Below are 25675 nucleotides of genomic sequence, written 5' to 3' on the forward strand. Positions count from 1 at the left end.
GACCATTACTTTCACACTGGTTGCAATTACTCCTGTTATATGATGGAAAAACTGTTGTATCTATTTTGTATTTTATGCTTCTGGCGTTGACTTCTTAGGTCCTAACTATTGGATCTGGTGGAGCAACGCCCTAGGGTGAAGGCTAGGTTGCCCGGAACGTAGAAATGCCAATTACTTTTACACTGGTTGTAATTATTCCTGTTATACGATGGAATAACTGTTGGATTTTTATTGTACGTTATGCTTCTGGCGTTGACTTCTTAGGCCCTAACTATTGGATCTGGTGGAGCAACGCCTAGAGTGAAGCCTAGGTTGCCCTGATCGTAGAAATGACCATACCTTTCACACTGGTTGCAATTATTCCTGTCCTACGATGGAAAAACAGTTGTATCCCTATTGTATTTTATGCTTCTGGCGTTGACTTTTTAGGCCCTATCTATTCGATCTGTTGGAGCAACGCCCAAGAGAGAAGCCTAGATTACCCGGAACGTAGAAATGACCATTACCGTCAGGCATGTTGCAATTGTTCCTGTTATACGATGAAAGAACTGTTGTATTTTTCTTGTGTTTTATGCGTCTGGAGTTGCTTTCTAAGGCCCTGACTATTCGACCTGGTGGAGCAACGCCCTAGAGTGAAGCCTAGGTTGCACGGAACGTAGAAATGCCCATTACTTTCACACTGGTTGTAATTATTCCTGTTATACGATGGAATAACTGTTGTATTTATATTTTATTTTATGCTTCTGGCGTTGACTTCTAAGGCCCTGGCTATTCGATCTGGTGGTGCAACGCCCTAGGGTGAAGCCTAGGTTGCCCGGAACTTAGATGTGACCATCACCTTCACTCTGGTTGCTATTATTCCTGTTATACAAGGGAATAACTGTTGTATTTATATTGCAGTTTATGCTTCTGGCGTTAACTTCTTAGTCCCTAACTATTCGATCTGGCGGAACAACGCCCTAGAGTGAATCCTACGTTGCCCCGAACGTAGAAATGACCATCACTTTCACAATGGTTGCAATTATTCCTGTTATCCGATGGAAAAACTCTTGGAACTATTTTGTATTTTATGCTTCTGGCGTTGACTTCTTAGGTCCTAACTATTGGATCTGGTGCAGCAACGCCCTCTGGTGAAGCCCAGGTTGCCGGGAACGTAGAAATGACCATAACTTTCATACTGATTGCAATTATTCGTATTACACGATGGAAAATCTGTTGTATTTATATTGTATTTTAACCTTCTGGCGTTGACTTCTAAGGCCGTAGCTATTCGATGTGGTGCAGCAACGCCCTGGAGTGAAGCCTAGGTTGCCCTGATCGTAGAAATGACCATATCCTTCACACTGGTTGCAATTATCCCTGTTATACGATGGAAAAACTGTTGTATCTCTATTGTATTTTATGCTTCTGGCGTTGACCTCATAGGCCCTAACCATTCGATCAGGTGGAGCAACGCCCTAGAGAGAAGCCTAGATTGCCCGGAACGTAGAAATGACCATTACGTTCAGGCATGTTGCAACTGTTCCTGTTATACGATGAAAGAACTGTTGTATTTTTATTGTGTTTTATGCGTCTGGAGTTGTTTTCTCAGGCCCTAACTATTCGACCTGGTGGACCAACGCCCTAGAGTGAAGCCTAGGTTGCACGGAACGTAGAAATGCCCATTACTTTCACACTGATTGTAATTATTCCTGTTATACGATGGAATAACTGTTGTATTTATATTTTATTTTATGCTTCTGGCGTTGACTTCTAAGGCCCTAGCTATTCGATCTGGTGGTGCAACGCTCTAGGGTGAAGCCTAGGTTGCCCGGAACTTAGAAGTGACCATCACCTTCACTCTGGTTGCTATTATTCCTGTTATACGATGGAAAAACTGTTGTACTTTTATTGTATTTTATGATTCGGGCGTTGACTTCTAAGGCCGTAGCTATTCGATCTGGTATAGCAACGCCCTAGAGTTAAGTCTAGGATGCCCGGAACGTAGAAATGGCCACTGCTTTCACACTGGTTGCAATTATTCGTATTATACGATGGAAAAACTGTTGTATTTATATTGTATTTTATGCTTCTGATGTAGACTTCTTAGGCCCTAGCTATTCGATCTGGAGGAACAACGCTCTAGAGTGAAGCCTAGGTTGCCCGGAACGTAGAAATGACCATAACCTTTATACTGATTGCAATTATTCGTTTTATACGATGGAAAAACTGTTGTACTTATATTCTATGTTATGCCTCTGGTGTTGACTCCTAAGGCCGTAGCTATTCGATCTGGTGGAACAAAGCCCTAGAGTGAAGCCTAGGTTGCCCGGAACGTAGAAATGACCATCACTTTCACACTGGTTGCAATTATTCCTGTTATACGATGGAAGGACTGTTGTATCTATTTTGTTTTTTATGCTTCTGGCGTTGACTTCTTAGGTCCTAACTATTGGATCTGGTGGAGCAACGCCCTCTGATGAAGCCCAAGTTGCCCGGAACGTAGAAATGACCATAACTTTCATACTGATTGCAACTATTCGTATTATACGATGGAAAATCTGTTGTATTTATATTGTATTTTAACATTCTGGCGTTGACTTCTAAGGCCGTAGCTATTCGATGTGGTGCAGCAACGCCCTGGAGTGAAGCCTAGGTTGCACGGAACGTAGAAATGCCCATTACTTCCACACTGTTTGCAATTATTCCTGTTATACGATGGAAAAACTGTTGTATTTCTATTTTATTTTATGCTTCTGGCGTTGACTTCTTAGGCCCTTACTATTCGACCTGGTGGAGCAACGCTCTAGAGAGAAGCCTAGATTGCCCGGAACGTAGAAATGACCATTACCTTCTGGCTTGTTGCAATTATTCCTGTTGTACGATGAAAAAGCCGCTGTATTTTTATTGTATTTTATGCGTCTGGAGTTGTATTCTAAGGCCGTAACTATTCGATGTGGTGGAGCAACGCCCTAGAGCGAAACCTAGGTTGCCCTGAACGTAGAAATGACCATTACTTTCACACTGGTTGCAATTATTCCTGTTATACGGTGGACAAACTGGTGGATTTTTATTGTACGTTATGCTTCTGGCGTTGACTTCTTAGGCCCTAACTATCGGATCTGGTGGAGCAACGCCTCCAGTGAAGCCTAGGTTGCCCGGAACGTAGAAATGACCATAACCTTCATACTGATTGCAATTATTCGTCTTATACGATGGAAAAGCTGTTGGACTTATATTGTATGTTATGCCTCTGGCGTTGACTCCTAAGGTCGTAGCTATTCGATGTGGTGGAGCAATGCCCTAGTGTGAAGCCTAGGTTGCCTGGAACGTAGAAATGACCATACCTTTCACACTGGTTGCAATTATTCCTGTTATACAAGGGAATAACTGTTGTATTTATATTGCAGTTTATGCTCCTGGCGTTGACTTCTTAGGCCCTAACTATTCGATCTGGTGGTGCAACGCCGTAGAGTGAAGCCTAGGGTGCCCGGAACGTAGAAATGGCCATTGCTTTCACACTGGTTGCAATTATTCGTATTATACGATGGAAAAACTGTTGTATTTATATTGTATTTTATGCTTCTGGTGTAGACTTCTTAGGTCCTAGCTATTCGATCTGGAGGAACAACGCCCTAGTGTGAAGCCTACGTTGCTCGGAACGTAGAAATGACCATAACCTTCATACTGAATGCAATTATTCGTTTTATACGATGGAATAACTGTTGTACTTATATTCTATGTTATGCCTCTGGCGTTGACTTCTAAGGCCGCAGCTATTCGATGTGGTGGAGCAGCGCCCTAGAGAGAAGCCTAGGTTGCCCGGAACGTAGAAATGACCATACCTTTCACACTGGTTGCAATTATTCCTGTTATACAAGGGAAAAACTGTTGTATTTATATCGTATTTTGTGCTTCTGGCGTTGACTTCCTGGCCCCTAGCTATTCTATCTGGAGGAGCAACGCCCCAGAGTGAAGCCTAGGTTGCCCGGAATGAAGAAATGACCATTACTTTCACACTGGTGGCAATTATTCCTGTTATACGATGGAAAAGCTTTTGTATTTTTATTGTATTTTAAGCTTCGGGCGCTGACTTCTAAGGTCCTAACTATTGGATCTGGTGGAGCAACGCCCTAGGGTGAAGCCTAGGTTGCCCTGATCGTAGAAGTGACCATATCTTTCACACTGGTTGCAATTATTCCTGTTATACGATGGAAAAACTGTTGTATCCCTATTGTATTTTATGCTTCTGGCGTTAACTTCTTAGCCCCTAACTATTCGATCTGGCGGAACAACGCCCTAGAGTGAATCCTACGTTGCCCGGAACGTAGAAATGACCATCACTTTCACACTGGTTGCAATTATTCCTGTTATACGATGGAAAAACTCTTGGAACTATTTTGTATTTTATGCTTCTGGCGTTGACTTCTTACGTCCTAACTATTGGATCTGGTGGAGCAACGCCCTCTGGTGAAGCCCAGGTTGCCGGGAACGTAGAAATGACCACAACTTTCATACTGATTGCAATTATTCGTATTACACGATGGAAAATCTGTTGTATTTATATTGTATTTTAACCTTCTGGCGTTGACTTCTAAGGCCGTAGCTATTCGATGTGGTGCAGCAACGCCCTGGAGTGATGCCTGGGTTGCCCTGATCGTAGAAATGACCATATCTGTCACACTGGTTGCAATTATCCCTGTTATACGATGGAAAAGCTGTTGTATCACTATTGTATTTTATGCTTCTGGCGTTGACTTCTTAGGCCCTAACCATTCGATCTGGTGGAGCAACGCTCTAGAGAGAAGCCTAGATTGCCCGGAACGTAGAAATGACCATTATGTTCAGGCATGTTGCAACTGTTCCTGTTATACGATGAAAGAACTGTTGTATTTTTATTGTGTTTTATGCGTCTGGAGATGTTTTCTCAGGCCCTAACTATTCGACCTGGTGGGCCAACGCCCTAGAGTGAAGCCTAGGATGCACGGAACGTAGAAATGCCCATTATTTTCACACTGATTGTAATTATTCCTGTTATACGATGGAATAACTGTTGTATTTATATTTTATTTTATGCTTCTGGCGTTGACTTCTAAGGCCCTAGCTATTCGATCTGGTGGAGCAACGCCCTATGGTGTAGCCTAGGTTGCCCGAAACGTAGAGATGACCATTACTTTCACACTGGTTGCAATTACTCCTGTTATATGATGGAAAAACTGTTGTATTTATATTGTTTTTTATAGTTATGGCGTTGACTTCTAAGGCCGTAGCTATTCGATGTGGTAGAGCAATGCCCTATAGTGAAGCCTAGGATGCCCGCAACGTAGAAATGACCATTACTTCCACACTGTTTGCAATTATTCCTGTTATACGATGGAAAAACTGTTGTATTTCTATTGTATTTTATGCTTCTGCCGTTGACTTCTTAGGTCCTAACTATTCGACCTGGTGGAGCAACGCTCTAGAGAGAAGCCTAGATTGCCCGGAACGTAGAAGTGACCATTACCTTCCGGCTTGTTGCAATTATTCCTGTTGTACGATGAAAAAGCCGCTGTATTTTTATTGTAATTTATGTGTCTGGAGTTGTATTCTAAGGCCCTAACTATTCGATGTGGTGGAGCAACGCCCTAGAGCGAAACCTAGGTTGACCGGAACGTAGAAATGACCATTACTTTCACACTGGTTGCAATTATTCCTGTTATACGATGGACAAACTGTTGGATTTTTATTGTACGTTATGCTTCTGGCGTTGACTTCTTAGGCCCTAACTATTGGATCTGGTGGAGCAACGCCTCCAGTCAAGCCTAGGTTGCCCGGAACGTAGAGATGACCATAACCTTCATACTGATTGCAACTATTCGTTTTATACGATGGAAAAACTGTTGTACTTATATTGTATGTTATGCCTCTGGCGTTGACTCCTAAGGCCGTAGCTATTCGATGTGGTGGAGCAACGCCATTGCGTGGAGCCTAGGTTGCCCGGAACGTAGAAATAACCATTACTTCCAGACTGTTTGCAATTATTCATTTTATACAATGGAAAATCTGTTGTATTTATATTGTATTTTATAGATATGGCGTTGACTTCTAAGGCCGTAGCTATTCGATGTGGTGGAGCAATGCCCTAGTGTGAAGCCTAGGTTGCCTGGAACGTAGAAATGACCATACCTTTCACACTGGTAGCAATTATTCGTTTTATACAATGGAAAAACTGTTGTATTTATATTGTATTTTATGCTTCTGGTTTAGACTTCTTAGGCCCTAGCTATTCGATCTGGAGGAACAACGCCCTAGAGTGAAGCCTACGTTGCCCGGAACGTAGAAATGACCATTACTTTCACACAGGTTGCAATTACTCCTGTTATATGATGGAAAAACTGTTGTATCTATTTTGTATTTTATGCTTCTGGCGTTGACTTCTTAGGTCCTAACTATTGGATCTGGTGGAGCAACGCCCTAGGGTGAAGGCTAGGTTGCCCGGAACGTAGAAATGCCAATTACTTTTACACTGGTTGTAATTATTCCTGTTATACGATGGAATAACTGTTGGATTTTTATTGTACGTTATGCTTCTGGCGTTGACTTCTTAGGCCCTAACTATTGGATCTGGTGGAGCAACGCCTAGAGTGAAGCCTAGGTTGCCCTGATCGTAGAAATGACCATACCTTTCACACTGGTTGCAATTATTCCTGTCCTACGATGGAAAAACAGTTGTATCCCTATTGTATTTTATGCTTCTGGCGTTGACTTTTTAGGCCCTATCTATTCGATCTGTTGGAGCAACGCCCAAGAGAGAAGCCTAGATTACCCGGAACGTAGAAATGACCATTACCGTCAGGCATGTTGCAATTGTTCCTGTTATACGATGAAAGAACTGTTGTATTTTTCTTGTGTTTTATGCGTCTGGAGTTGCTTTCTAAGGCCCTGACTATTCGACCTGGTGGAGCAACGCCCTAGAGTGAAGCCTAGGTTGCACGGAACGTAGAAATGCCCATTACTTTCACACTGGTTGTAATTATTCCTGTTATACGATGGAATAACTGTTGTATTTATATTTTATTTTATGCTTCTGGCGTTGACTTCTAAGGCCCTGGCTATTCGATCTGGTGGTGCAACGCCCTAGGGTGAAGCCTAGGTTGCCCGGAACTTAGATGTGACCATCACCTTCACTCTGGTTGCTATTATTCCTGTTATACAAGGGAATAACTGTTGTATTTATATTGCAGTTTATGCTTCTGGCGTTAACTTCTTAGTCCCTAACTATTCGATCTGGCGGAACAACGCCCTAGAGTGAATCCTACGTTGCCCCGAACGTAGAAATGACCATCACTTTCACAATGGTTGCAATTATTCCTGTTATCCGAAGGAAAAACTCTTGGAACTATTTTGTATTTTATGCTTCTGGCGTTGACTTCTTAGGTCCTAACTATTGGATCTGGTGCAGCAACGCCCTCTGGTGAAGCCCAGGTTGCCGGGAACGTAGAAATGACCATAACTTTCATACCGATTGCAATTATTCGTATTACACGATGGAAAATCTGTTGTATTTATATTGTATTTTAACCTTCTGGCGTTGACTTCTAAGGCCGTAGCTATTCGATGTGGTGCAGCAACGCCCTGGAGTGAAGCCTAGGTTGCCCTGATCGTAGAAATGACCATATCCTTCACACTGGTTGCAATTATCCCTGTTATACGATGGAAAAACTGTTGTATCTCTATTGTATTTTATGCTTCTGGCGTTGACTTCATAGGCCCTAACCATTCGATCAGGTGGAGCAACGCCCTAGAGAGAAGCCTAGATTGCCCGGAACGTAGAAATGACCATTACGTTCAGGCATGTTGCAACTGTTCCTGTTATACGATGAAAGAACTGTTGTATTTTTATTGTGTTTTATGCGTCTGGAGTTGTTTTCTCAGGCCCTAACTATTCGACCTGGTGGACCAACGCCCTAGAGTGAAGCCTAGGTTGCACGGAACGTAGAAATGCCCATTACTTTCACACTGATTGTAATTATTCCTGTTATACGATGGAATAACTGTTGTATTTATATTTTATTTTATGCTTCTGGCGTTGACTTCTAAGGCCCTAGCTATTCGATCTGGTGGTGCAACGCTCTAGGGTGAAGCCTAGGTTGCCCGGAACTTAGAAGTGACCATCACCTTCACTCTGGTTGCTATTATTCCTGTTATACGATGGAAAAACTGTTGTATTTTTATTGTATTTTATGATTCGGGCGTTGACTTCTAAGGCCGTAGCTATTCGATCTGGTATAGCAACGCCCTAGAGTTAAGTCTAGGATGCCCGGAACGTAGAAATGGCCACTGCTTTCACACTGGTTGCAATTATTCGTATTATACGATGGAAAAACTGTTGTATTTATATTGTATTTTATGCTTCTGATGTAGACTTCTTAGGCCCTAGCTATTCGATCTGGAGGAACAACGCTCTAGAGTGAAGCCTAGGTTGCCCGGAACGTAGAAATGACCATAACCTTTATACTGATTGCAATTATTCGTTTTATACGATGGAAAAACTGTTGTACTTATATTCTATGTTATGCCTCTGGCGTTGACTCCTAAGGCCGTAGCTATTCGATGTGGTGGAGCAACGCCCTAGCGTGAAGCCTAGGTTGCCCGGAACGTAGAAATAACCATTACTTCCACACTGTTTGCAATTACACATTTTATACAATGGAAAGCTGTTGTATTTATATTGTATTTTATGCTTCTGGCGTTTACTTCTAAGGCCGCAGCTATTCGATGTGGTGGAGCAGCGCCCTAGAGTGAAGCCTAGGTTGCCCGGAACGTAGATATGACCATACCTTTCACACTGGTTGCAATTATTCCTGTTATACCAGGGAAAAACTGTTGTATTTATATTGTATTTTATGCTTCTCGCGTCGACTTCCTGGGCCCTAACTACTGTATCTGGAGGAGCAACGCCCTAGAGTGAAGCCTAGGTTGCACGGAACGTAGAAATGCCCATTAGTTTCACACTGGTTGTAATTATTCCTGTTATACGATGGAATAGCTGTTGTATTTTTATTTTATTTTGTGCTTCTGGCGTTGACTTCTAAGGCCGTAGCTATTCGATGTGGTGGAGCAACGGCCTAGAGCGAAGCCTAGGTTGCCCGGAACGTAGAAATGACCATTACTTTCACACTGGTTCCAATTATTCTTTTCATACGATGGAAAATCTGATGTATTTTTTTTGCGTTTTATGTGTCTGGAGTTGTTTTCTCAGGCCCTAACTATTCGACCTGGTGGACCAACGCCCTAGAGTGAAGCCTAGGTTGCACGGAACGTAGAAATGACCATAACTTTCACACTGGTTGCAATTATTCGTTTTATACAATGGAAAAACTGTTCTATTTATTTTGTATTTTATGCTTCGGGCGTTGACATCTAAGGCCCTAACTATTCGATCTGGTGCAGCGACGCTCTAGAGTGAAGCCTAGGTTGCCCGGAACGTAGAAGTGACCATTACCTTCACAGTGCTTGCAATTATACATTTTATACGATGGAAAAACTGTGGCACTTATGCTGTATTTTATTCTTCTGGCGTTGAATTTTAAGTCCATAGCTATTCGATCTGGTGGAGTTACGCCCTAGAGTGAAGCCTAGGTTACCCGGAACATAGAAATGACCAGTTCTTTCACACTGGTTGCAGCTTTCCTGTTATACGATGGAAAAACTGTTGCATTTTTATTGTATTTTATGCTTCTGGCGTTGTAATCAAAGTCCCTAACTATTCGATCTGGTGGAGCAACGCCCTAGAGTGAAGACTAGGTTACCCGGAACATAGAAATGACCAGTGCTTTCACACTGGTTGCAGCTTTTCTGTTATACGATGGAAAAACTGTTGCATTTTTATTGTATATTATGCTTCTGGCGTTGTAATCAAAGTCCCTAACTACTCGATCTGGTGGAGCAACGCCCTGGAGTTAAGCCTAGGTTGCCCGGAACGTAGAAATGACCATAACTTTCACACTGTTTGCAATCATTCATTTTATACGATGGAAAAGCTGGTGTATTTATATTGTATTTTATGCTTCTGGAGTTGACTTCTAAGGCCATAGCTATTCGGTGTGGTGGAGCAACGCCCAAGAGTGAAACCTAGGCTGCCCGGAACGTAGAAATGACCATTACTTTCACACTGGTTCCAATTATTCTTTTCATACGATGGAAAATCTGATGTATTTTTTTTGCGTTTTATGTGTCTGGAGTTGTTTTCTCAGGCCCTAACTATTCGACCTGGTGGACCAACGCCCTAGAGTGAAGCCTAGGTTGCACGGAACGTAGAAATGACCATAACTTTCACACTGGTTGCAATTATTCGTTTTATACAATGGAAAAACTGTTCTATTTATTTTGTATTTTATGCTTCGGGCGTTGACATCTAAGGCCCTAACTATTCGATCTGGTGCAGCGACGCTCTAGAGTGAAGCCTAGGTTGCCCGGAACGTAGAAGTGACCATTACCTTCACAGTGCTTGCAATTATACATTTTATACGATGGAAAAACTGTGGCACTTATGCTGTATTTTATTCTTCTGGCGTTGAATTTTAAGTCCATAGCTATTCGATCTGGTGGAGTTACGCCCTAGAGTGAAGCCTAGGTTACCCGGAACATAGAAATGACCAGTTCTTTCACACTGGTTGCAGCTTTCCTGTTATACGATGGAAAAACTGTTGCATTTTTATTGTATTTTATGCTTCTGGCGTTGTAATCAAAGTCCCTAACTATTCGATCTGGTGGAGCAACGCCCTAGAGTGAAGACTAGGTTACCCGGAACATAGAAATGACCAGTGCTTTCACACTGGTTGCAGCTTTTCTGTTATACGATGGAAAAACTGTTGCATTTTTATTGTATATTATGCTTCTGGCGTTGTAATCAAAGTCCCTAACTACTCGATCTGGTGGAGCAACGCCCTGGAGTTAAGCCTAGGTTGCCCGGAACGTAGAAATGACCATAACTTTCACACTGTTTGCAATCATTCATTTTATACGATGGAAAAGCTGGTGTATTTATATTGTATTTTATGCTTCTGGAGTTGACTTCTAAGGCCATAGCTATTCGGTGTGGTGGAGCAACGCCCAAGAGTGAAACCTAGGCTGCCCGGAACGTAGAAATGACCATTACTTTCACACTGGTTGCAATTATTCCTTTTATACGATGGAAAAACTGTTGTATTTTTATTGTATTTTATGTCTCTGGCGTTGACTTCTAAGTCCATAGCTATTCGATCTGGTGGAGCAACGCCCTACAGCGAAACCTAGGTTGCCCGGAACGTACAAATGACCTGTACTTTCACACTGGTTGCAATTATTCCTGTTATACGACGGAAAAACTGTTGCATTTTTATTGTATTATATGCTACTGGCGCTGACTTCTAAGTCGCTAGCTATTCGATCTGGTGGTGCAAGGCCCTAGAGTGAAGCCTAGGTTACCGGGAACATGGAAATGACCAGTACTTTCACACTGGTTGCAGTTATTCCTGTTATACGATGGAAAAACTGTTGCATTTTTATTGTATTTTATGCTTCTGGCGTTAAATTCTAAGTTCCTAGCTATGCTATCTGGTGGAGCAACGCCCTGCAGTTATGCCTAGGTGCCCGGAACGTAGAAATGACCATAACTTTCACACTGGTTGCAATTATTCCTGTTATACGACGGAAAAACTGTTGCATTTTTATTGTATTTTATGCTACTGGCGCTGACTTCTAAGTCCCTAGCTATTCGATCTGGTGGTGCAAGGCCCTAGCGCGAAGCCTAGGTTGCCCGGAACGTAGAAATGACCTGTACTTTCACACTGGTTGTAATTATTCCTGTTATACGATGGAATAACTGTTGTATTTTTATTTTATTTTGTGCTTCTGGCGTTGACTTCTAAGGCCCTAGCTATTCGATCTGGTGGAGCAACGCTCTAGAGTGAAGCCTAGGTTGCCCGGAACTTAAAAATGAGCATCACCTTCACTCTGGTTGCAATTATTCCTGTTATAGGATGGAAAAACTGTGGTATTTATATTGTATTTTATGCTTCTGGCGTAGGCTTCTTAGGCCCTAACTATTCGATATGGGGGAACCACGCCCTAGACTGAAGCCTAGGTGGCCCGGAACGTAGAAATGACCATCACTTTCACACTGGTTGCAATTATTCCTGTTATACCATGGAAAAACTGTTGTATCTGTTTTGTATTTAATGCTCCTGGCGTTGACTTCTTAGGTCCTAACTACTGGATCTGGTGGAGCAACGCCCTAGGGTGAAGCCTAGGTTGCCCGGAACGTAGAAATGCCCATTACTTTCACACTGGTTGTAATTATTCCTGCTATAGGATGGACTAACTGTTGTATATTTATTTTATTTTGTGTTTCTGGCGTTGACATCTAAGGCCCGAGCTATTCGATCTGGTGGAGCAACGCTATAGAGTGAAGCCTAGGTTGCTCGGAACTTAGAAATGACCATCACCTTCACTCTGGTTGCAATTATTCCTGTTATACGATGGAAAAACTGTTGTATTTTTATTGTATTTTATGCTCCGGGCGTTGACTTCTGAGGTCCTAACTATTGGATCTGCTGGAGCAACGCCCTAGAGTGAAGTCTAGGTTGCACGGAACGTAGAAATGACCATAACTTTCACACTGGTTGCAATTACTCATTTTATACAATGTTAAGGCTGTTCTTTTTATTTTGTATTTTATGCTTCTGGCGTTGACTTCTTAGGACCTATCTATTCGATCTGGTGGAGCAACGCCCTAGTGTGAAGCCTAGGTTGCCCGGAACGTAGAAATGACCATAACTTTCATACTGGTTGCAATTATTCGTTTTATACGGTGTAAAAACTGTTGTATTTATATTGTATTTTATGCGTCTGGAGTTGTTTTCTAAGGCCCTATCTATTCGACCTGGTGGACCAACGCCGTAGAGTGAAGACTAGGTTGCACGGAACGTAGAAATGACCATAGCTTTCACACTGGTTGCAATTATTCCTGTTATACGATGGAAAAACTGTTGTATTTATATTATATTTTATGCTTCAGGCGTTGACTTCTAAGGCCGTAGCTATTCGATGTGGTGGAGCAACGCCCTAGAGCGAAGCCTAGGTTGCCCGGAAAGTAGAAAAGACCATTACCTCCACACTGGTTGCAATTATTCATTTTATACAATGGAAAAACTGTTGTATTTATATTGTTTTTTATAGTTATGGCGTTGACTCCTAAGGCCGCCGCTATTCGATGTGGTGGAGCAACGACCTAGAGTGAAGCCTAGGTTGCCCGGAACGCAGAAAAGACCATGCCTTTCACACTGTTTGCAATTATTCCTGTTATACGATTGAAAAGCTGTTGTATTTATATTGTATTTTATGCTTCTGGCGTTGACTTCTAAGGTCCTAACTATTGCATCTGTTGGAGCAACGCCCTAGGGTGAAGCCTAGGTTGCCCGGAACGTAGAAATGACCATAACTTTCATACTGGTTGCATTTATTCGTTTTATACGATGGAAAAACTATTGTATATATATTGTATTTTATGCTTCGGGCGTCGACTTCTAAGGCCGTAGCTATTCGATCTGGTAGAGCAACGCCCTAGAGTTAAGTCTAGGATGCCCGGAACGTAGAAATGGCCATTGCTTTCATACTGGTTGCACTTATTCGTTTGAAACGATGGAAAGGCTGTTGTACATATATCGTATTTAATGCTTCTGGCGTTGACTTCTTAGGGCCTAACTATTCGATCTGGTGGAGCAACGCCCTAGGGTGAAGCCTAGGTTGCCCGGAACGTAGAAATGCCCATTACTTTCACACTGGTTGTAATTATTCCTGCTATAGGATGGACTAACTGTTGTATATTTATTTTATTTTGTGTTTCTGGCGTTGACATCTAAGGCCCGAGCTATTCGATCTGGTGGAGCAACGCTATAGAGTGAAGCCTAGGTTGCTCGGAACTTAGAAATGACCATCACCTTCACTCTGGTTGCAATTATTCCTGTTATACGATGGAAAAACTGTTGTATTTTTATTGTATTTTATGCTCCGGGCGTTGACTTCTGAGGTCCTAACTATTGGATCTGCTGGAGCAACGCCCTAGAGTGAAGTCTAGGTTGCACGGAACGTAGAAATGACCATAACTTTCACACTGGTTGCAATTACTCATTTTATACAATGTTAAGGCTGTTCTTTTTATTTTGTATTTTATGCTTCTGGCGTTGACTTCTTAGGACCTATCTATTCGATCTGGTGGAGCAACGCCCTAGTGTGAAGCCTAGGTTGCCCGGAACGTAGAAGTGACCATAACTTTCATACTGGTTGCAATTATTCGTTTTATACGGTGTAAAAACTGTTGTATTTATATTGTATTTTATGCGTCTGGAGTTGTTTTCTAAGGCCCTATCTATTCGACCTGGTGGACCAACGCCGTAGAGTGAAGACTAGGTTGCACGGAACGTAGAAATGACCATAGCTTTCACACTGGTTGCAATTATTCCTGTTATACGATGGAAAAACTGTTGTATTTATATTATATTTTATGCTTCAGGCGTTGACTTCTAAGGCCGTAGCTATTCGATGTGGTGGAGCAACGCCCTAGAGCGAAGCCTAGGTTGCCCGGAAAGTAGAAATGACCATTACCTCCACACTGGTTGCAATTATTCATTTTATACAATGGAAAAACTGTTGTATTTATATTGTTTTTTATAGTTATGGCGTTGACTCCTAAGGCCGCCGCTATTCGATGTGGTGGAGCAACGACCTAGAGTGAAGCCTAGGTTGCCCGGAACGCAGAAAAGACCATGCCTTTCACACTGTTTGCAATTATTCCTGTTATACGATTGAAAAGCTGTTGTATTTATATTGTATTTTATGCTTCTGGCGTTGACTTCTAAGGTCCTAACTATTGCATCTGTTGGAGCAACGCCCTAGGGTGAAGCCTAGGTTGCCCGGAACGTAGAAATGACCATAACTTTCATACTGGTTGCATTTATTCGTTTTATACGATGGAAAAACTATTGTATATATATTGTATTTTATGCTTCGGGCGTCGACTTCTAAGGCCGTAGCTATTCGATCTGGTAGAGCAACGCCCTAGAGTTAAGTCTAGGATGCCCGGAACGTAGAAATGGCCATTGCTTTCATACTGGTTGCACTTATTCGTTTGAAACGATGGAAAGGCTGTTGTACATATATCGTATTTAATGCTTCTGGCGTTGACTTCTTAGGGCCTAACTATTCGATCTGGTGGAGCAACGCCCTAGGGTGAAGCCTAGGTTGCCCGGAACGTAGAAATGCCCATTACTTTCACACTGGTTGTAATTATTCCTGCTATAGGATGGACTAACTGTTGTATATTTATTTTATTTTGTGTTTCTGGCGTTGACATCTAAGGCCCGAGCTATTCGATCTGGTGGAGCAACGCTATAGAGTGAAGCCTAGGTTGCTCGGAACTTAGAAATGACCATCACCTTCACTCTGGTTGCAATTATTCCTGTTATACGATGGAAAAACTGTTGTATTTTTATTGTATTTTATGCTCCGGGCGTTGACTTCTGAGGTCCTAACTATTGGATCTGCTGGAGCAACGCCCTAGAGTGAAGTCTAGGTTGCACGGAACGTAGAAATGACCATAACTTTCACACTGGTTGCAATTACTCATTTTATACAATGTTAAGGCTGTTCTTTTTATTTTGTATTTTATGCTTCTGGCGTTGACTTCTTAGGACCTATCTATTCGATCTGGTGGAGCAACGCCCTAGTGTGAAGCCTAGGTTGCCCGGAACGTAGAAATGACCATAACTTTCATACTGGTTGCAATTATTCGTTTTATACGGTGTAAAAACTGTTGTATTTATATTGTATTTTATGCGTCTGGAGTTGTTTTCTAAGGCCCTATCTATTCGACCTGGTGGACCAACGCCGTAGAGTGAAGACTAGGTTGCACGGAACGTAGAAATGACCATAGCTTTCACACTGGTTGCAATTATTCCTGTTATACGATGGAAAAACTGTTGTATTTATATTATATTTTATGCTTCAGGCGTTGACTTCTAAGGCCGTAGCTATTCGATGTGGTGGAGCAACGCCCTAGAGCGAAGCCTAGGTTGCCCGGAAAGTAGAAATGACCATTACCTCCACACTGGTTGCAATTATTCATTTTATACAATGGAAAAACTGTTGTATTTATATTGTTTTTTATAGTTATGGCGTTGACTCCTAAGGCCGCCGCTATTCGATGTGGTGGAGCAACGACCTAGAGTGAAGCCTAGGTTGCCCGGAACGCAGAAAAGACCATGCCTTTCACACTGTTTGCAATTATTCCTGTTATACGATTGAAAAGCTGTTGTATTTATATTGTATTTTATGCTTCTGGCGTTGACTTCTAAGGTCCTAACTATTGCATCTGTTGGAGCAACGCCCTAGGGTGAAGCCTAGGTTGCCCGGAACGTAGAAATGACCATAACTTTCATACTGGTTGCATTTATTCGTTTTATACGATGGAAAAACTATTGTATATATATTGTATTTTATGCTTCGGGCGTCGACTTCTAAGGCCGTAGCTATTCGATCTGGTAGAGCAACGCCCTAGAGTTAAGTCTAGGATGCCCGGAACGTAGAAATGGCCATTGCTTTCATACTGGTTGCACTTATTCGTTTGAAACGATGGAAAGGCTGTTGTACATATATCGTATTTAATGCTTCTGGCGTTGACTTCTTAGGGCCTAACTATTCGATCTGGTGGAGCAACGCCCTAGGGTGAAGCCTAGGTTGCCCGGAACGTAGAAATGCCCATTACTTTCACACTGGTTGTAATTACTCCTGCTATACGATGGAAAATCTGTTGTATTTTTATTGTATTTTATGTTTCGGGCGTTGCCTTCTAAGGCCCTAGCTATTAGATCTGGTGGAGCAACGCTCTGGAGTGAAGCCTAGGTTGCCTGGAACGTAAAAATGACCATTACTTTCACACTGGTTGCAATTATTCCTGTTATATGACGGAAAAACTGCTGTATCTATTTTGTAGTTTATGCTTCTGGCGTTGACTTCTTAGGTCCTAACTATTGGATCTGGTGGAGCAACGCCCTAGGGTGAAGCCTAAGTTGCCCGGAACGTGTAAATGACCATAGTTTTCATACTGGTTGCAATTATTCGTTTTATAACGTGGAAAAACAGTTGTCTTTATATTGTATTTTATGTGTCGGGAGTTGTTTTCTAAAGCCCTAACTATTCGACCTGGTGGAGCAACGCCCTAGAGTGAAGTCTAGGTTGCACGGAACGTAGAAATGCCCATTTCTTTCACACTGGTTATAATTATTCCTGTTATACGATGGAATAACTGCTCTATTTTTATTTTATTTTATGCTTCTGGCGTGGACTTCTAAGGCCCTAGCTATTCGATCAGGTGGAGCAACGCTCTGGAGTGAAGCCTAGGTTGCCCGGAACTTAGAAATGACCATCACCTTCACACTGGTTGCAATTATGCCAGTTATACGTTGGTAAAACTGTTGTATTTTTATTGTATTTTATACGTCTGGAGTTGTTTTCTAAGGCCGCAACTATTCGACCTGGTGGAGCAACGCCCTAGAGTGAAGTCTAGGTTGCACGGAACGTAGAAATGCCCATTTCTTTCACACTGGTTGTAATTATTCCTGTTATACGATGGAATAACTGCTCTATTTTTATTTTATTTTATGCTTCTGGCGTTGACTTCTAAGGCCCTAGCTATTCGATCAGGTGGAGCAACCCCCTAGGGTGAAGAGTAGGTTGCCCGGAACGTAGAAATGACCATATCTTTCAGACTGGTTGCAATTATTCCTTCTATACGATGAAAAAAATGATGTATTTTTATTGTATTTTATGCTTCAGGCGTTGTCTTCTAAGGCCCTAACTATTCGATGTTGTGAAGCAACGGCCTAGAGCAAAACCTAGGTTGCCCGGAACGTGGAAATGACCATCACGTTCACATTTGTTGCAATTATTCCCGTTATACGATGGAAAACTGTTGCATTTTTATTGTATTTTATGCTTCTGTCGTTGACTTCTTAGGTCCTAACTATTGGACCTGGTGGACCAACGCCCTAGAGTGAAGCCTCGATTGCCCGGAACGTGGAAATGACCATCACGTTCACAATTGTTGCAATTATTCCCGTTATACGATGGAAAAACTGTTGTATTTTTATTCTATTTAATGTTTCGGTCGTTGACTTCTTAGGCACTAGCTATTCGATCTGGTGCAGCAACGCCCTGGAGTGAAGCCTAGGTTGCCCGGAACGTAGAAATGACCAGTACCTTCAGACTGTTTGAAAATATACATTATATACGATGGAAAAGCTGTTGTATTTATATTGTATTTTATGCTTCTGGCGTTGACTTCTTAGGCCCTAACTATTCTATCTGGTGGAGCAACGCCCTAGGGTGAAGCCTAGGTTACCCGGAACGTCCAAATGACCCTAACTTTCATACTGGTTGCAATTATTCGTTTTATACGATGGAAAAACTGTTGTATTTATATTCTATTTTATGCTTCAGGCGTTGACTTCTTAGGCCCAAACTATTCGCTCTGGTGGAACAACGCCCTAGAGTGATGCCTAGGTCGCCCGGATCGTTGTAATGACCATTACTTGCACACTGGTTGCAATTATTCCTGTTACACGATGGAAAAGCTGTTGTATTTATATTGTATTTTATGCTTCTGGCGTAGTCTTCTTAGGCCCTAACTATTGGATCTGGTGGAACAACGCCCTAGAGTGAAGCCTAGGTTGCCCGGAACGTAAAAATGACCATAACTTTCATACTGATTGCAATTAATCGTTTTATACGATGGAAAAGCAGTTGTATTTATTTTGTGTTTGGTGCTTCTGGCGTTGACTTCTTAAGCCCAATCTATTGGTTGGGGCGCACCAACGCCCTAGAGTGAAGGCTAGGTTGCCCGGAACGTAGTAATGACCATATCTTTCACACTCGTTGCAATTATGCCTGTTATACGATGGTAAAACTGTTGTATTTTTATTGTATTTTATGCGTCTGGAGTTGTTTTCTAAGGCCCCAACTATTCGACCTGGTGGAGTAACGCCCTAGAGTGAAGTCCAGGTTGCCCGGAACGTAGAAATGAACATAGCTTTCACACTCGTTGCTGTGACTCCTGTTATACAAGGGAAAAACTGTTGTATTTATATTGTATTTTATGCTCCTGGCGTTGACTTCTTAGGCCCTAACTATTCCAACTGGTGGAGCAACGCCCTAGAGTGAAGCCTAGGTTTCCCGGAATGTAGAAATGTCCATCACACTCACACTGGTTGCAATTATTCTTGTTACACGATGGAAAAACTGTTGTATTTATTTTGTATTTTATGCCTCTGTCGTTGACTCCTAAGGCCGTAGCTATTCGATGTGGTGGAGCAACGTCCTAGAGTGAAGCCTAGGTTGCCCGGAATGCAGAAATGACCATCACTTTCACACTGGTGGCAATTATTCCTGTTATACGATGGAAAAACTGTTGGATTTATTTTGTATTTGGTGCTTCTGGCATTGACTTCTTAAGCCCTAACTATTGGTTGTGGCGGACCAACGCCCTAGAGTGACGGCTAGGTTGCCCGGAACGTAGTAATGACCATATCTTTCACACTGGTTGCAATTATGCCTGTTATACGATGGTAAAACTGTTGTATTTTTATTGTATTTTATGCGTCTGGAGTTGTTTTCTAAGGCCCCAACTATTCGACCTGGTGGAGCAACGCCCTAGACTGAAGCCTAGGTGGCCCGGAACGTAGAAATGACCATCACTTTCACACTGGTTGCAATTATTCCTGTTATACCATGGAAAAACTGTTGTATCTGTTTTGTATTTAATGCTCCTGGCGTTGACTTCTTAGGTCCTAACTACTGGATGTGGTGGAGCAACGCCCTAGAGCGAAGCCTAGGTTGCCCGGAAAGTAGAAATGACCATTACCTCCACACTGGTTGCAATTATTCATTTTATACAATGGAAAAACTGTTGTATTTATATTGTTTTTTATAGTTATGGCGTTGACTCCTAAGGCCGCAGCTATTCGATGTGGTGGAGCAACGCCCTGCAGTTATGCCTAGGTGCCCGGAACGTAGAAATGACCATAACTTTCACACTGGTTGCAATTATTCCTGTCATACGACGGAAAAACTGTTGCATTTTTATTGTATTTTATGCTACTGGCGCTGACTTCTAAGTCCCTAGCTATTCGATCTGGTGGTGCAAGGCCCTAGCGCGAAGCCTAGGTTGCCCGGAACGTAGAAATGACCTGTACTTTCACACTGGTTGCAATTATTCCTGTTATACTATAGAAAAACTGTTGCATTTTTATAGTATTTTATGCTTCTGGCGTTAAATTCTAAGTCCCTAACTATGCGATCTGGTGGAGCAACACCCTACAGTTAAGCCCAAGTTGCTCGGAACCTAGAAATGACCTTTACTTTCACACTGTTTGCGAATACACATTTTATACGATGGAAAAACTGTTGTACATATGTTGTATTTTATTCTTCTGGCGCTGAATTCTGAGTCCCTAGCGATTCGATCTGGTGGAGCAACGCCCTACAGTTAAGCCTAGGTTGCCCTGAACGTAGAAATGACCATAACTTTCACACTGGTTGCAATTATTCGTTTAATACAATGGAAAAACTGTTCTTTTTATTTTGCATTTTATGCTTCGGGCGTTGACGTCTAAGGCTGTAACAATTCGATCTGGTGAAGCAACGCTCTAGAGTGAAGCCTAGGTTGCCCAGAACGTAGCAATGACCATTACCTTCACACTGCTTGCAATTATACATTTTATACGATGGAAAAACTGTTGTACTTATGTTGTATTTTATACTTCTGGCGTTGAATTCTAAGTCCCTAGCTATTCGATCTGGTGGACCGATGGCCTAGAGTGAAGCCTAGGTTACAAGGAAAATAGAAATGACCAGTGCTTTCACACTGGTTGCAGCTTTCCAGTTATACGATGGAAAAACTGTTGCATTTTTATTGTATTTTATGCTTCTGGCGTTGTAATCAAAGTCCCTAACTATTCGATCTGGTGGAGCAACGCCCTGGAGTTAAGCCTAGGTTGCCCGGAACGTAGAAATGACCATAACTTTCACACTGGTTGCAATTATTCGTTTTATACAGTGGAAAAACTGTTCCATTTATTTTGTATTTTATGCTTCGGGCGTTGACATCTAAGGCCCTAACTATTCGATCTGGTGCAGCAACGCTCTAGAGTGAAGCCTAGGTTGCCCGGAACGTAGAAATGACCATTACCTTCACACTGCTTTTAATTATACATTCTATACAATGGAAAAACTGTGGTACTTATGTTGTATTTTATTCTTCTCGCGTTGAATTCTAAGTCCATAGCTATTCGATCTGGTGGGGCTACGCCCTAGAGTGAAGCCTAGGTTACCCGGAACATAGAAATGACCAGTACTTTCACACTGGTTGCAATTATTCCTGTTATACGATGGAAAAACTGTTGTATCTATTTTGTATTTTATGCTTCTGGCGTTGACTTCTTAGGCCCTAACTATGCGATCTGGTGGAGCAACGCCCTAGAGAGAAGCCTAGGTTTCCCGGAACGTAGAAATGACCATTACCTTCAGGCATTTTGCAATTGTTCCTGTTATACGATGAAAGAACTGTTGTATTTTTCTTGTGTTTTATGCGTCTGGAGTTGTTTTCTATGGCCCTAACTATTCGACCTGGTGGAGCAACGCCCTAGTGTGAAGCCCAGGTTGAACGGAACGTAGAAATGCCCATTACTTTCACACTGGTTGCAATTATTCATGCTATACGATGGAAAGACTGTTGTATTAATATTGCATTTTATGCTTCTGGCGTTGACTTCTAAGGCCGTAGCTATTCGATGTGGTGGAGCAACGGCCTAGAGTGAAGCCTAGGTTGCTCGGAACGTAGAAATGACCATAACCTTCATACTGAATGCAATTATTCGTTTTATACGATGGAAAAACTGTTGTACTTGTATACTATGTTATGCCTCTGGCGTTGACTCCTAAGGCCGTAGCTATTCGATGTGGTGGAGCAACGCCCTAGCGTGATGCCTAGGTTGCACGGAACGTAGAAATAACCATTACTTCCACACTGTTTGCAATTACACATTTTATACAATGGAAAAACTGTTGTATTTATATTGTATTTTATGCTTCTGGCGTTGACTTCTAAGGCCGCAGCTATTCGATGTGGTAGAGCAGCGCCCTAGAGTGAAGCCTAGGTTGCCCGGAACGTAGATATGACCATACCTTTCACACTGGTTGCAATTATTCCTGTTATACCAGGGAAAAACTGTTGTATTTATATTGTATTTTATGCTTCTGGCGTCGACTTCCTGGGCCCTAACTATTGTATCTGGAGGAGCAACGCCCTAGAGTGAAGCCTAGGTTACCCGGAACGTAGAAATGACCATAACCTTCATACTGATTGCAATTATTCGTTTTATACGATGGAAAAACTGTTGTACTTATATTGTATGTTATGCCCCTGGCGTTGACTCCTAAGGCCGTAGCTATTCGATCTGGTGGAACAAAGCCCTAGAGTGAAGCCTAGGTTGCCCGGAACGTAGAAATGGCCATCACTTTCACACTGGTTGCAATTATTCCTGTTATACGATGGAAAGACTGTTGTATCTATTTTGTTTTTTATGCTTCTGGCGTTGACTTCTTAGGTCCTAACTATTGGATCTGGTGGAGCAACGCCCTCTGATGAAGCCCAGGTTGCACGGAACGTAGAAATGCCCATTACTTTCACACTGGTTGTAATTATTCCTGTTATACGATGGAATAACTGTTGTATTTTTATTTTATTTTGTGCTTCTGGCGTTGACTTCTAAGGCCCTAGCTATTCGATCTGGTGGAGCAACGCTCTAGAGTGAAGCCTAGGTTGCCGGAACTTAAAAATGAGCATCACCTTCACTCTGGTTGCAATTATTCCTGTTATAGGATGGAAAAACTGTGGTATTTATATTGTATTTTATGCTTCTGGCGTAGGCTTCTTAGGCCCTAACTATTCGATATGGGGGAACCACGCCCTAGACTGAAGCCTAGGTTGCCCGGAATGCAGAAATGACCATCACTTTCACACTGGTGGCAATTATTCCTGTTATACGATGGAAAAACTGTTGGATTTATTTTGTATTTGGTGCTTCTGGCATTGACTTCTTAAGCCCTAACTATTGGTTGTGGCGGACCAACGCCCTAGAGTGACGGCTAGGTTGCCCGGAACGTAGTAATGACCATATCTTTCACACTGGTTGCAATTATGCCTGTTATACGATGGTAAAACTGTTGTATTTTTATTGTATTTTATGCGTCTGGAGTTGTTTTCTAAGGCCCCAACTATTCGACCTGGTGGAGCAACGCCCTAGAGTGAAGTCCAGGTTGCCCGGAACGTAGAAATGACCTGTACTTTCACACTGGTTGCAATTATTCCTGTTATACTATAGAAAAACTGTTGCATTTTTATAGTATTTTATGCTTCTGGCGTTAAATTCTAAGTCCCTAACTATGCGATCTGGTGGAGCAACACCCAACAGTTAAGCCCAAGTTGCTCGGAACCTAGAAATGACCTTTACTTTCACACTGTTTGCGAATACACATTTTATACGATGGAAAAACTGTTGTACATATGTTGTATTTTATTCTTCTGGCGCTGAATTCTGAGTCCCTAGCGATTCGATCTGGTGGAGCAACGCCTCCAGTCAAGCCTAGGTTGCCCGGAACGTAGAGATGACCATAACCTTCATACTGATTGCAACTATTCGTTTTATACGATGGAAAAACTGTTGTACTTATATTGTATGTTATGCCTCTGGCGTTGACTCCTAAGGCCGTAGCTATTCGATGTGGTGGAGCAACGCCATTGCGTGGAGCCTAGGTTGCCCGGAACGTAGAAATAACCATTACTTCCAGACTGTTTGCAATTATTCATTTTATACAATGGAAAATCTGTTGTATTTATATTGTATTTTATAGATATGGCGTTGACTTCTAAGGCCGTAGCTATTCGATGTGGTGGAGCAATGCCCTAGTGTGAAGCCTAGGTTGCCTGGAACGTAGAAATGACCATACCTTTCACACTGGTAGCAATTATTCGTTTTATACAATGGAAAAACTGTTGTATTTATATTGTATTTTATGCTTCTGGTTTAGACTTCTTAGGCCCTAGCTATTCGATCTGGAGGAACAACGCCCTAGAGTGAAGCCTACGTTGCCCGGAACGTAGAAATGACCATTACTTTCACACAGGTTGCAATTACTCCTGTTATATGATGGAAAAACTGTTGTATCTATTTTGTATTTTATGCTTCTGGCGTTGACTTCTTAGGTCCTAACTATTGGATCTGGTGGAGCAACGCCCTAGGGTGAAGGCTAGGTTGCCCGGAACGTAGAAATGCCAATTACTTTTACACTGGTTGTAATTATTCCTGTTATACGATGGAATAACTGTTGGATTTTTATTGTACGTTATGCTTCTGGCGTTGACTTCTTAGGCCCTAACTATTGGATCTGGTGGAGCAACGCCTAGAGTGAAGCCTAGGTTGCCCTGATCGTAGAAATGACCATACCTTTCACACTGGTTGCAATTATTCCTGTCCTACGATGGAAAAACAGTTGTATCCCTATTGTATTTTATGCTTCTGGCGTTGACTTTTTAGGCCCTATCTATTCGATCTGTTGGAGCAACGCCCAAGAGAGAAGCCTAGATTACCCGGAACGTAGAAATGACCATTACCGTCAGGCATGTTGCAATTGTTCCTGTTATACGATGAAAGAACTGTTGTATTTTTCTTGTGTTTTATGCGTCTGGAGTTGCTTTCTAAGGCCCTGACTATTCGACCTGGTGGAGCAACGCCCTAGAGTGAAGCCTAGGTTGCACGGAACGTAGAAATGCCCATTACTTTCACACTGGTTGTAATTATTCCTGTTATACGATGGAATAACTGTTGTATTTATATTTTATTTTATGCTTCTGGCGTTGACTTCTAAGGCCCTGGCTATTCGATCTGGTGGTGCAACGCCCTAGGGTGAAGCCTAGGTTGCCCGGAACTTAGATGTGACCATCACCTTCACTCTGGTTGCTATTATTCCTGTTATACAAGGGAATAACTGTTGTATTTATATTGCAGTTTATGCTTCTGGCGTTAACTTCTTAGTCCCTAACTATTCGATCTGGCGGAACAACGCCCTAGAGTGAATCCTACGTTGCCCCGAACGTAGAAATGACCATCACTTTCACAATGGTTGCAATTATTCCTGTTATCCGAAGGAAAAACTCTTGGAACTATTTTGTATTTTATGCTTCTGGCGTTGACTTCTTAGGTCCTAACTATTGGATCTGGTGCAGCAACGCCCTCTGGTGAAGCCCAGGTTGCCGGGAACGTAGAAATGACCATAACTTTCATACCGATTGCAATTATTCGTATTACACGATGGAAAATCTGTTGTATTTATATTGTATTTTAACCTTCTGGCGTTGACTTCTAAGGCCGTAGCTATTCGATGTGGTGCAGCAACGCCCTGGAGTGAAGCCTAGGTTGCCCTGATCGTAGAAATGACCATATCCTTCACACTGGTTGCAATTATCCCTGTTATACGATGGAAAAACTGTTGTATCTCTATTGTATTTTATGCTTCTGGCGTTGACTTCATAGGCCCTAACCATTCGATCAGGTGGAGCAAC

Source organism: Calliopsis andreniformis, unplaced genomic scaffold (genome assembly GCF_051401765.1).
Source record: "Calliopsis andreniformis isolate RMS-2024a unplaced genomic scaffold, iyCalAndr_principal scaffold0001, whole genome shotgun sequence".
Lineage (NCBI taxonomy): Eukaryota > Metazoa > Arthropoda > Insecta > Hymenoptera > Andrenidae > Calliopsis > Calliopsis andreniformis.